General features: G+C 32.0%; 1 protein-coding gene across 6 annotated transcripts in view; it reads left to right on the forward strand.

The window, feature by feature from the left end:
• The window catches only part of LOC114335024 (prominin-like protein), a 210,949-nt gene that overhangs the window by 78,473 nt on the left and 118,615 nt on the right, over positions 1–13,861 (forward strand). Inside the window, exon 3 of one of the 6 annotated variants that reach the window (XM_050654098.1) lies at positions 11,984–12,067. The exons of the other annotated variants lie outside the window; for them this stretch is intronic. The gene's annotated coding sequence lies outside the window, so the exon portion shown is untranslated. The remainder of the gene's footprint in view (positions 1–11,983; positions 12,068–13,861) is intronic. 6 annotated transcript variants of the gene reach the window in all.

A 13,861-nucleotide genomic window follows, 5' to 3' on the forward strand; every position in this document is an offset into this window, starting at 1 on the left:
GAACTTAAAACTGTTATATGGAGCTAATCTGGATCGGTATAAATTAAATGAGAAAGAAAAAAATCTAATAAACAGTTTCTTTAAGAGCAGGAATAGAAAGATTATGGAATATTAGAAAATGAAAACGGCGCGGCAGAATAATCATCGATAAAGAAGTAAAAAGAGGAAACGCGATAACGATATCTGGAACAATTGTTTTATCTGATAAGAAACGAAGAACAGCCAGAAATTGCTATCAAAATAAAAAATATAGTAAAGCAGTGTGGATTGTTTCTGTGTTTGAAAAAGGTTATGGGTTTTTACGACCTTGTCCGGACGGGTCAGTAAGTGACAATAATATTGTGGAAGTTAAGTGACTGTATTCATCCCGAGAATATACATCTCTAGAGGCAGCCGAATCCATAAAAACATGTAGCTTGTTAAGTGAATGTCCCTAAAGAAAACAATAACTTCTTCTTTAGCCTGGTTGCATCCACTCCTATACAAAGGCCTCCCATGAGTTCTCCACTCTTCTCTGTTTTGTGCTATTTGGTACCAGTTTCTCCCCACTTTTGCTTTGAAGTCATCTAGCCATCGTCTTTGTGGTCTTCCTCTGCTACGACTATGCTCGCGTGGTCTCCAATGTAAAATGTTTCTCGTCCACCTTTCGTTGTTTTGCCGTGGCACGTGTACTGTCCTATCCAGCTCCATTTCATTTGCGCAATTCTTCCAATAACATATTCCACCTTCGTCCTGTTTCGTACGTCCCATTTCGAATATGTTCTCTCAGAGATACTCTTAAGATAGCTCGTTCGATGGCCCTCTGTGTTGTTCTTAATATATTGGCTGATAACCCTGTAAGTGTCACGGTCTCCACTCCATAAGTCTTATCTGGTAGAATACAACTGTTGAGTACCCTTTTTTCTAGATTTATTGGTATCTTTTTGTTTTTCAACACATCACTGAGTCTTTCAACTGCTGCCCAAGTAATTCAGATTCTTATAGCTATCTCGTCCCTTTGATTTTGATTGTCTAGTTTGATCATGTGACTCTTCGACACTTTCGATCTCACTTCCAACTAAGTCGATTCTGATATTTTGATTTGTCATCACTTTTGTTTTATTTAAATTCATTTTTAAACCGCCTTCCTCAGATTCATGTTTAAGCATCTTTAGTATGTAGATTGGTTCTTCTGTATTGTTGCTTATGAGCACTATGTCATCGGCAAATCTTAGATGACTTCCTTGCGTTATTCATTCCGTTTAATACGGTCCAGAGTTCTATGGAATCGAATGCCCCATTGTACAGCAAAAACAACAATACAAATGAAATATTAACGGTAGGCGGCCAGCAGTCTGAGAGAGTAAAAAATATATTTACTGGGAACGATAATCACAGAAAATAACGATTATACTCCAGAAATAAGAGAGAGAATTGAAAAAGCACGTGCCAACTTCGTGAAAATGAAAAAGATTTTATGCAGCAAAGATCTGATATTGGCCCTCAGAATAAGGCTAATTATAATATGTTATGTATATGGTATGTTAAACAGTAAATGGTTAAGTTTAATTAGTTACCACTATAAACAGACCGGATTAACCGATAATAGTATAAAAGGCCCGGTTTCAGGTAAAATTTATTTTAGGCTTTATTATGGGAGTACCGTCTAGTCAGTGTTAATTGCAAAAGACCAACTCTGTCTACCTCGGTGGCTTATCGCTCCGGGTGGGTCTTAACAATGGGCCAGGTCAGATAAATTTAATAATATTTACGACCGCACTAATTGAACTCAAACCATTTACTGTTGAACAAACCATACACAGTGTGCTTTAATACTAAGGAGCTGAATCATGGACATTAAATCGAAATGCAATAAATCGACGAGCAAGACAGAGAAGAACTAGTTTTGGTGTTAGTGAAATAGTTTTGAGTATTTTTTTCTGTTAACAATGATTTTTAATATCTTTATTATAACCTTTTTGGACCTTATTCTGCGGTATCTCATGAAACTGATTACGCAAAAAGATCTCATGGGAATATTTTTCTCAAGAAACACGATGTTTTCGCCTTGCTTAAACATATTTTGCCGAATTTAAAATCAAAATCCTATTCTTTTCTTCTATTCTTTTTCTATCATACATTGACTTTATTCTCTCAGATATTTTTAGTTCTTAACACGTTGATGAACAGAACGTCTATAGACGACATTTTTAAAATAACGAGTTATGACAAAAAATCGGTAGATTTTTGTAGATTTTTTGTCACATTACATCTACAGATGCATATGAAATATAATACGACATCCATGGTCGTCGTCCACATGTTTACAAAAACATATTGTTTCCATAAAACAAATTTAGCAATTTGGCTATTACACTGGCGGACAAAAAATTTAGGTCACTAGATGAATTATTTGATGCCTTGGATTTCCTAAACCTGTTGTCCGATTTGAATGATTTTTTTAGTATGTTATAGCTTTATTATTTAAGAATCTTAATGTGTTAATATTGTTGCTAGACAGGTAAATGTCATTTTATACCGGGTGTAACAATCATACTGTGTTTTTCTTTAAAGTTCGGAACACTCTGTGGAATATTATAGTATAGGTACCGGGTGGTGAATCGGAAAACGGGCCATAGAAAACTTAATGTAAAATTTTAAACTGTTGAATTCCTGCTTCCCTAATTATGTTACATCAAAAGTCATGAGAAGTTATTTGTAGAGGATTGAAATCTGTAATAAAAACAGAAGTTACAATTGTTCTACGATTTAAACACATTCCAAAATTTTGAAAAATATAATGTATTTACCGCAGTAGGTATGTGTGGGCATGTTAGGCCACACGTTACTATTTAACTGACAGTGAGCACACTATTGACTGAAGAAAATATCTTTATTATTAATACTTTCTCCTTAACTGAGGGTATCTGATCAACTTTATTGTGTTTTAAACAATAAATAATAAAATAAATAAAGAAATTGACAGTTCAAATTGTTAATATAATAAATTCATTGTCACCGAATGCAATCTTATACACATTATTGCACTGTGTGTGGCGTAGCTTTGGCGTATTTCTCTGAAAATTGTATTATATTTTTACAAAATTTTGAATACTTATTGTTCGTAGAACAATATTAACAGTTGTTTTCAATACATATTTCAATTCTCTACAAATAGTTTCTTATGACTTTTGATGTAAAATAATTAGGGAAGCAGGAATTCAACAGTTTAGAATTTTACATTGAGTTTCCTATGACCCGTGTTCCAATTCACCACCCGGTAGATAAAATATTGAGATTAGAACTCAATTGTAGCCTTAGGCTTTCTTAACATTTTCTTTTCTGATTCATTTGCTTATGTTGGATAATAAAAGAAGTTAGGTACTTTAATAACTAGCCATGTTCTTCATCAATACAGGGTGTTTCTAAATAAGGGCGACAAACTTTAAGGGGCAATTCTACATGAAAAATAATGACAATTTGCTTTATAAACATATGTCCACAAATGCTTAATTTCCGTGATACGGGATGTTGAATTTTTTCTTACCAACTGACGGTTTATTTCTTGCTCTAAAACCGATTGAGATATGCAACTGAAATTTGGTATGTTTTAAGAGGTAGTTATTGCGCATTGTTTGACATACCATTAAGAATTTTATATTCACCATTGGCGTGCATACGGGTATAAATATTTTAGATACATCCCGTATGCACGCCAATGGCGAATATAAAATTCTTAATTGTATGCCAAACAATGCGCAATAACTACCTCTTAAAACCTACCAAATTTCAGTTGCATATCTCAATCGGTTTTAGAGCAACAAATAAACCGTCAGTTGGTAAGAAAAAATTCAACATCCCGTATCACGGAAATTAAGCATTTGTGGACAATGTTTATAAAGCAAACGGTCATTATTTTTTCATGTAGAATTACCACTTAAAGTTTGTCGCCCTTATTTAGAAACACCCTGTATTGATGAAGAACATGGCTAGTTGTTAAAGTACCTAACTTTTTTATTATCCAACATAAGCAAATGAATAAAAAAAGAAAGTGTTAAGAAAGCCTAAGGCTACAATTGAGTTCTAATTTCAATATTTGAGGCGTCCAGAGCAACAGTGGCCTAACCCACATCCCACAATTTTACCAAAATGCTTTTATTACATTAAAGTTATGCATTACTTCAGTGTTTTCAGATGCAGGGTGGCTGAAGCAACCATTGCTTGAACTAGTCTGCATCTGAAAACACTTAAATAAAGAATAACTTTAATGTAATAATATCGTTTTGGTAAAATTGTGGGATGTTTGTTAGGCCACTGTTGCTCTGAGCGCCTCATTTTATCTATGCTATAATATTCCACAGCGTGTTCCGAACTTTAAGGAAAAACACAGTATGATTGTTACACCCGGTATGAAATGACATTTACCTGTCTAGCAAACAATATTAACACATTAAGATTCTTAAATAATAAAGCTATAACATACTAAAAAAATCATTCAAATCGGACAACAGGTTTAGGAAATCCGAGGCATCAAATAATTCATCTAGTGACCTAAATTTTTTGCGCGCCAGTGTATATTCTACTTTGCAAAATTCATATAGTGTCACAACACTTGCTTATACATTTGACGCACTGTCCGTCAACGTGTTAAAAAGTTTATGTATAAACAAAATTTGTGCTAATACATTTTTACAAGATTGCAAGCGGTCATAAAATTTTATTACCATTTTTCAGTGTGAGATAAGAGATGACTAACAACTGGAATATTTAGTTACCGAGAAACATAATATGCAATTAGTCTATGATGTGAGGCCGCTCTCGTCTGAAAAAAATTCTGATTTGGTTTCTTTGCGGATTCCTATTCAAAAATGTACCCTTTAAATAAATCAGAAGGGTGCCGGCGAAATTTTTGGGCAGAAATTGTCTAAACAATGTTTCTAAACAAATTCACAAGATTGGTAATTGGTATTTAGTGTAACTCAATCTGAGTATTTCTGAATCTATTTCGATTATGACTGGTCGATGTTGGCTGAGGGGGGGAAACTATGGAGTACGGTTCGGAAGCTTGGGAATAGTTGCAACTGTGAGTTACTCGAAACCCAGCATAGATCGAGGTTGCGCCTTTGCGCCATCTCCTATAAAAGAAAGTAGTTTTATCTTTTAGACTATGAATAAGGTGAATATTGATTTCTTCGGCCAACTCCAGGAGTTTCCCTCATTTACATATGGTGACTGCTTAAGTCCTGTAAACTGTAGGTTGGTTGTTGGTTTTCCACAGTTTTGTCGTGCGATATGATTGGCGTATGTAATTGGTACATTGTAAATAATTAAATAAATAAATAAATTGTTTAAAAAACTATGGTAATTATAATATACAAAATTTAAAGAGAAGTAGTCCCGGTTGTGTGGTAGCTCCCGCATGAAAAATGCTTCCCATTCAGTTTCTCTGGAATTCCTGCTCAAAAATGTCTCCTTTAAACTTTATGAGAAGGGTGCCGGACGGCATTTTTGGGCAGAAATTGTTTAAATAACTTTCTTCTACAACCGTGTTAAAAATGCAATTTTTAGCACTCCATACGAGCGTTAAGAATGCTATTTTAAGGCACTAGTGCTTTAAAATTTTTAAGGCACTGCAGTTAAAAGTGAATTGTCAAATTGTGAAACGTAAAAATATTTATATTTCATATTTCATTTATTAACATTAATATTAATAGTACAACTTGCTCAATTTGAAAAAGGTAGTTTAAAACGTTTTGTAAAATTTAAATTAAACTGTATTATTGCATTTTTAACACGTTTGTAGAAAAAACTATTAAAATTTGTTAGAATATACTTACAACAATAAAAGTAGATGTTATTCTATATTTTGTTATGTTATGATTTACGTATTGACAATATAGACGGTTTTGATGTAATGTCAAGAAAAATATAAAAATGGAATGTCAGTCAAGTTCAAGTAAAAGTTTTTGGAGGTATTGTCATTGTCCTGTAAATGAGAATGAATAAATTATAATTGTTGATATATAAGACGTTAGTAGAAAAAATATTGTATGATATACGTGTTAAAAAGTACATTTTTAAGGCACTTTAATGTGAATTGCAGAATTCGCTTCGCTGATTCTGCAAACTTTCACATGCCTGCCTTAAACGTGTACTTTTAAACTTTTAACACTTATATCATAAATAACTATTAAATTTTATTTTTAACGCGCATAATTAACAAGTAAAAAACGATTTATTTTTGAAATAAGCCCCGGTTACCCAGCAAAATCTTAAAATTAAATGTTTAAGCTTCGATTTTAGGCACTTGTCAACTACAAAAATAATAATAATTATCAGTTTTCAAGCCTCTAACTCGAATATGCGTATGTTCGCATTTTTCAGATTTTAAATCGCTTATAACTCAAAAACTGTGAACTTGTCAGAAAAATGAAAACAAACTTTTTTATTTAGTATTACCCTAAAAACCTGAAAAAATATTTTCCCGTGCAAAATAGAAGATTGTTGAAATAGAACCTGCCGCATCGGCATTAAAATTGGATGGACGCATAATAACATCAACGAATTGAACGAATATAATATAGCTCATAGAGAAAGCTTTTATATGAAACAGATGGTCACGTTTATAAGGAGGCTTGTTGACGAGGGATGTTACGGCCGCAGAGCGGGCGGTGGTGAGATGACGGTGACTACGGACGTTGTCAGATCTATGCACCTCCATAGCACCTACTCAGTTGGAACGCAAAATCCTATGCTAAAACGTTACAGGGCCGTAAACTTCTACTCACTATATATTCTTTGATACATTTTAAAAAGAACGGTCTAAATTTAAGACAGAACCGACTACTCTTCATAATTTTGAAAAAAAAATGTTTAAACTTTAATACAAGCACTTGGCTATTTCAGATATATTAATATACATAAATCTAAGTTTTTAAACTTCGAAAATGCGTATTATCGCATTTTTCAGATTTTAAATCGCCCTTAACTCGAAATCTATCAACTTTTGAGAAAAATGGCAACATACCTTTCTTGTTAGAATGGCCCAAAAACCCTAAAAAAATATGTTCCGGAGCAAAAAGGGTGATCTTTTGAATTTCTTAAAAAAACATTTTTAAACAATTTCTGGCCAAAAATTTCGCCCTGCGCACTTCATATTTCCTTAAAGAGAACATTTCTGAATAGGAATCCGCAGAGAAACCGAACAATAATTTTTTTTAGACGGGAGCGGCATCACGTCATGGACTAAATGTTTCTTGCCAACATTACATTTTGTTATTAGGCATTGATAAAATTACTGTCTTAAACAATTTGGCAACAGGGCCAATTGAGCCAATGGGTGTAAGGACAGAATAGTGTTCAGGTTTCTACATTATTACAGAGTCATCATGTAGAAATCTACAATTAAGTTGAAAATGTTACCACAGTAACATGCTACAGTACAGCCATCTCTAGGATCAGAAACAAATTAATTAAGGGTTCATATCAACCTTAACCTAATAATCAATAGCAATATCAATAATCAATATCAATAATAAGGTAATATCTAGAACTTGACCGATATTGTTTCCTAAAATTATCCTAAAATTGTCAAAACAGTTAGTGGAGAAGGCCTACAGAGGAAACCACGGTAAAAAAAACGCGCTGAGTACACTACCTCACAGGTGGTGTGGAAACGCGTGCATATCATGTATAATGTGACTCTTTGAATCGCGATATCTCAGGAATGGCAATTCTTAGGAAAAAATAGTAACAACTATTTTTGTAGAGAATTTTAAGATCTACAACTTTGGTTTAAGGTTTTTTTTGATAAAACTTACCGTTTTAGAAAAAAATTTAAAAAATCTCAAATTTTGACCTTTGACCCCGAATAACTTTTGACGCACACATGGGATCGATGGGGACTTTTTAAACTTTATTTGTTATGGTATACCCTAGCTCTCCACCAAAATTTGGCTCTCCGGCAATTTTTGTTATTTGCCAAGCATTTTGATGTCTAAGTTGACCGGATTAAGTTTAACCCTTAAGTACTAACACCAAAATTATTTGATCTGACTTAACAGGTGAACAAAATTAAAAAAATATATTAAAAAAAAATAGCGTTTGCAATAGAGTGGTTTGTTAAATTTACCCAGTTCCTTTATGTATAATATAAAAAAAATAAAAGAAAATAAATAAATACATGTAAGATAATAGAATGTTTGTAGCTAGGCACTATATTCAAAAACTAAACATTGTCACACACTATCCCCGTGTTCGACCAATAGGTTTTAACGGGTAGTGAGTAAATGTTTCTTTATTTTCCAGGATTAACATGTAAAATTAAAAAATAGAATGTAATAATGTAAAACGTAGAATATAAAATTAAAATGTATGTATGTAATTTCTTGTACTGTGGATTTAATAAACATTATTATTATTACTATTACCCCGTCGCTCAGACGGCATCGCTTGTCGAAAGTGGGATATTTCCCTTCCTAGAAAATTTTGAAGGTCACCCGTTTATGACTTTTCAAGTTGGGTTGTTATTTAGTAGTATTGAATTCGGCAATTTGCGGCAGGTTCTTATTCGAAAGATATTTAGGCTCAAAGTGTGATTTCCGTCTAATAGACGGGGTGTTAGTGTTTGTGCCCAGTTCGTCATTACACATAATGTGCCCCACTTCGACAAAAACATCAAATAATGGAGTAAAGAGCCTGAGGAAACTCTTTTGAAATGGTTTGATGATTTAGAAGACAACATAAGCGAAATGGAATCAATTTGTGATGAAAACGTTGCCAGTGACTACCATTACTACACTGTACTAACTATAGTACCTGTCAGTTTTTTTTTGTTTTAACATTTTTTAAAAACCTTTTTATTTTCATTTTTCTTACTCTTTGTTTAACTCGATTATAAATTTTTATTAAGATTCTTTAATTTGTTTAATTTTTATCACACTTTTTTTCAGGAGTAAAAAGGTACATAAACAATCCTTCCATCCTTGTTATAATGTTTTTTATTTTAATAAATACAGAAAAACTAGATTAATTACTGTGTTTTTGAAGATATTCTTCTTTAGCGGCGAATCGATTGAGGGTAAAATTGTACATGATCCGCGCGCCTGCGCACACTGACAGTATGTAGTTCTGACAGTATGTAGTTCATTGCTAATCTTTCAAGATAGGTATGTATGTATCTGTAACCGTGCAAATAAGTCATTAAAAGAATATATTAGTGGTTTTAGGAAATGTATTATTTATTATAATTCTTGTGTTTTTGGATTTGTGTTTCCCTGTAGTAAAATAATAAAATATAATGTAAGCATAACATTTTTACACTATATGTCGCCGTGTTGTGTAATTATATCCGAAACTTACATGTCTATTTCTAGGGCCTCGCTGGAGTAGTGGGAAATGCGTTAGCACTGAGATTGGAAGGTTGCGGGTTCAATTCCTGGGCGATTCATTTTTTTTTTATTTTTGGTTGCTTTAATAAAAAATTTTTGAAAGTGGTAGATAAGAAAGTTAGTTTGATTTTTAAATAAAATACAAATAACCTTTTAAGTATATTTACTTCGTTTAAATTACCTATTATATAATAGAAGAATATCTTCTTACGTGCGTACAAAGTACACACACATTCTTTTTTAGATAATCAATACTTTCAGTAAGTCATTGAGATATTTTTTTGCATTAAAATATTTAACAAAAACAAAAATTACCACTAAAATGTTAAACCCGTCTGTCAGGCGGTTAGTTAGTGTTTACGTCATTAATTTAAGATGTTAGTATTTAAGGGTTAAACAATTCTATGGAAAAAGTGAAAAGCTGATTTTGTTTCATAGTTCTTTCGTATTATCCCGAAGGCATCCCTAAGATTTTGTTTTTTTTTAATTATCCGAACATCTCTTTTCTTGGAAGAGCTGCACAATTTTTTATAAATAAAAACACTGACTCATAAACATTAATATCTTAAATAGAAGTTGGACTGATAAGATTGGAATGGTCCGAATGCAGCCCAGATCTCAATCCTATCGAGCATTTATGGGATGAATTGAAAATAGCTATTCGCCGTCATCCTAGGTCTCCAGAATATTTGATACAGTTCAAGGTTGGTGTTGGTAGAAAAATATCAGGCTATTTCCCAGGCAACGATAACACATCTTATTCATTCGATGCCAAACATATTGCAAGTAGTGATTGTTTCTAGAGCTGGACATACCAGCTATTGAATTATTGTTTAGTTGTTGTTAATTTTGTTTTGTGTTGTTAATTTTGTTTTGTTTTGTTCATTTTAGTGCGTTTGATATTTTTAACTAAATAAACCTTCAAAGCATTGTTTTTATTTACAGCTCTTACAATAAAAGAGATATTCTGATAATTCAAAAAACACAACCTTAGTGACACCTCCAGGATAGTATAAAAGGAATATGAAACAAAATGAGCCCTTCAATTTTTCCGCAGAATTTTTTAAAGAGAAAATACAACGCTCCCATTCACCCCTGTATAATGTCATCTAAGCAAAGATTTTTTTGTTACCGGAATAATAAACGATGTCAATACATGTGCCTTCAAACTGATCTTGAAAAATCTTGAAAATTGGAGGACAAATAAGAAAGTTATATTTGTAAAACTTACTCAACAATTTTTAGTGGCGGAATTTTGAGCCGGTTGTTTTATACATGATTGAATAAAAATATATCTCTCTGCCAGCACAGAGGTAGATTTCTTTTTATTTTAAGGTACTAGTACACTTTAGAAGACCAAAAATAATCATTTTTTGAAGTTATACTTCTTTAGGCGCGATTTCATTGAGGGTGAAATTTTATTGATCTGCGCGCATGCGCACACCGACAGTATGGTATTAGTCGTTATACGGGCTCTGATTGGGTGTTGAAATAATCTGTCAATAATTGTTCAATATAAAGGTTATCGGTAAACAAAAATATTGTATATATTAGTTTTTATTGTTGTGAGGACAGAAATAAAATCAAATTTATAATTATAGTAACTTTTTAAATAGTTTTGAAAAGCCGCAGGTACGTACCTAATTCTAAATGTTTCAGTTGTATTTCAATAAAAAATTATCTTCATACCTATTTGGAAAATGTAAAAAAATAATGTAGTTACCTATTAGTAGACAATGCTTTAATTTATATAATCTGATTACGAACAAACTTTCTACAAATCTTCATCTAATATAGCGTTTTCTTACTCTATATTTTGTTGTATTTTAATTCGACAAAAATCAAACTAATAATTTGATTCATATAAATAAACAAAATGTCAGAAAGTTTATGTGGTGTAAACGTTTAGGTTGTGTATATTCCCACATGACGTATACGCGAATGTGGTGTAGTAGGAAATCACTTCAACTCTCGTACGGCGCGGTAGACGTGAAGTGGGTTCAAGCCCCAAGCAAGTTGTTATTTTTTTTATAGATTTTATGATTGTAAGTATATTATTATATATATTTTTTCAGAAAATACGTATTTGATTAAAATTTTTGGCAACAATTATTGTTCAGAAATCATTTGTGGCATTTTTCAATGTGTTTGTGTGTGTTTTATTCTTTTAATTTTTGGTATTGTTTTAATAAAAATTTTTGGAAAGTAGTAGAGAAACTGTATATTGATTTCGTTGAAATCATATAATAGAAGTAGTATAACTTCTTACGTGCGTACAAAGTACACACACATTCTTTTTTCAATAATTTTTTTCTCAGAACCTTTATTAAAAATGAACATAAAACTTTTTGCATATTAATAATTAACTCTTAGATAGTACAAAAAATATATCTTTTTTCATTTATGCTCGTACACTAATATTGTAGAGGGCGCAAAAGTCGAGACCTATAAATATTTTTTCACCATGAAAAACTGAATGAAAACGAGCGATTTTTCCACAAAATTTTTTCAAATTTGTGTAAAATTTTTTTCTTGCGGAATTTTTCACTAACGGTGGTAAATTGTCACGTAAGAAACCTTCCTTTTTCAAATGCCGTACGATTTTTTTGTTTCAGAGATACCAGTCCTGAGATTAACTGTCCGCCATCGGAACTACTTTTTCTCGAGGCCTCGATTTTGGCGCCCTGTACAATATTAGCGTAAGTGCATAAATGATAAAAGATATATTTTTTGTATTCTCTAAGAGTTAGATATTAACATGTAAAAAGTTTTAAGTTCATTTTTAATAAAGGTTCTGAGGAAAAAAATCTTGAAAAAATGCTTATTTTTGGTCTTCTAAAGTGTACTATTAGAAACAAATGTACCTTATATTAAGGAAACAAATGTACCTTATTAATAATAAAGTGTACCTTAAGAAACAAATAAAGAGAAATCGGAACGTGCTTTTTCCCCCAGAAAGAAAATATTTCGAAATAACTACAAATATTTGTCGGTTTCACATAGATACTCTATCCAATTTCAGATTCATCCAATTGTCTTTCCAATAAACATTGTTAAAATAATACAAAAAATCGGCATTCAAGCAAAATCGAGACCATCGCGATGATGTTGTGATAGTTCTCGTTTAAAAACATATTTCCTTTCGCAACAAACACAATAACACACATGACGAGAGCAGATTTCCCGTGTTCTATTTCTGTTCTGGATTTGCCGCAGAAACCATAACAAAGAATTCGTATTTCGTATATTAGTCCAGTCGTCAGTGATTTGACCTCTAAAAAAGAACTTCCATGGAACGTTGTTGGAACGGCAGGCCGAGTGAAATAGATAAATGTAACAAAAAAAGATAAAAACTGAAGACGGGATTCAACGCACCCTGAAATATATTCAAAGCAACGTGAAATAGCGAAATTTCTCTCAAAATTGGTTATTTATGATCCTTAAGCTAATACCAAACCCTAATTTATTGCCTCTTTATTTTATTTTTATTGCCCCGAGGAGCGTGGACCATTTTTCGATGAATTGGCGGTAAAACGACACAGTTTAAAGAGATTTAACATGCAAGTGCTAAAACGTCCCCCTTTCAATTGAGCTAGGGAGCTGATACGATCAGTGCCGTGGTATTTTTATCATTTTATAAATTAACCAAATTAACAAAATATGGTCCTTACTTTGGGCCCGGCCGATTTTATCAAAAAATAAATATTTATATTAATATTATATAAATATTATTTATTTATTAAAGCCGAGAAATTTATCGATTTCGATCGAATTGTTACAATTTATCGTTGTGTGTAAACGGTACATCGCAGTGATTTATCGAAATTGGAGTTAGATTGGAGTTGGTATCGGATTGCATCAATTTATAGTAACAATCGAGTTGTTTCAGCTTATAACCTGAACAGCTTAAAAAAAAGAATGTGTGTGTACTTTGTACGCACGTAAGAAGTCATATTGTCCTTTTCATGATCATTTTTCAGTGCGTAAAAAATGATAGGAAAAAGGGTAAGTCCGTGATAATACACATTTATGACATTTATTCTAACATGACATTTTAGTTAAATCTGACAGTTGTCACATTTTATTTTCAGTTTGGAATAAAAACAAATCAAATGTGTTTCTTGCATTTATAAAATGGTATTTTCTTTGATTTGTATAGTCTTATAAATTATACAGATTATATTTGTGTAGGCTTTTATCTTCTGTTTGTCTAGGGTTGATTATTTGGCCACAGGTCGATTTTAGGATACAACAAACACTTTAATTGTAGAACTCGTAATTACAATTAATTATTTATATGGGAAATAAGCCACAATTAAAATGAAAAAAATAATTTTATTAACGTTTCGACGCCCAAATCGGGTGCCGTTGTCAAAATACAAAATATGTATTTTGTATTTTGACAACGGCACCCGATTTGGGCGTCGAAACGTTAATAAAATTATTTTTTTCATTTTAATTGTGGCTTATTTCCCATATAAATAATTAATCAT

Source organism: Diabrotica virgifera, chromosome 1 (assembly GCF_917563875.1).
Source record: "Diabrotica virgifera virgifera chromosome 1, PGI_DIABVI_V3a".
Lineage (NCBI taxonomy): Eukaryota > Metazoa > Arthropoda > Insecta > Coleoptera > Chrysomelidae > Diabrotica > Diabrotica virgifera.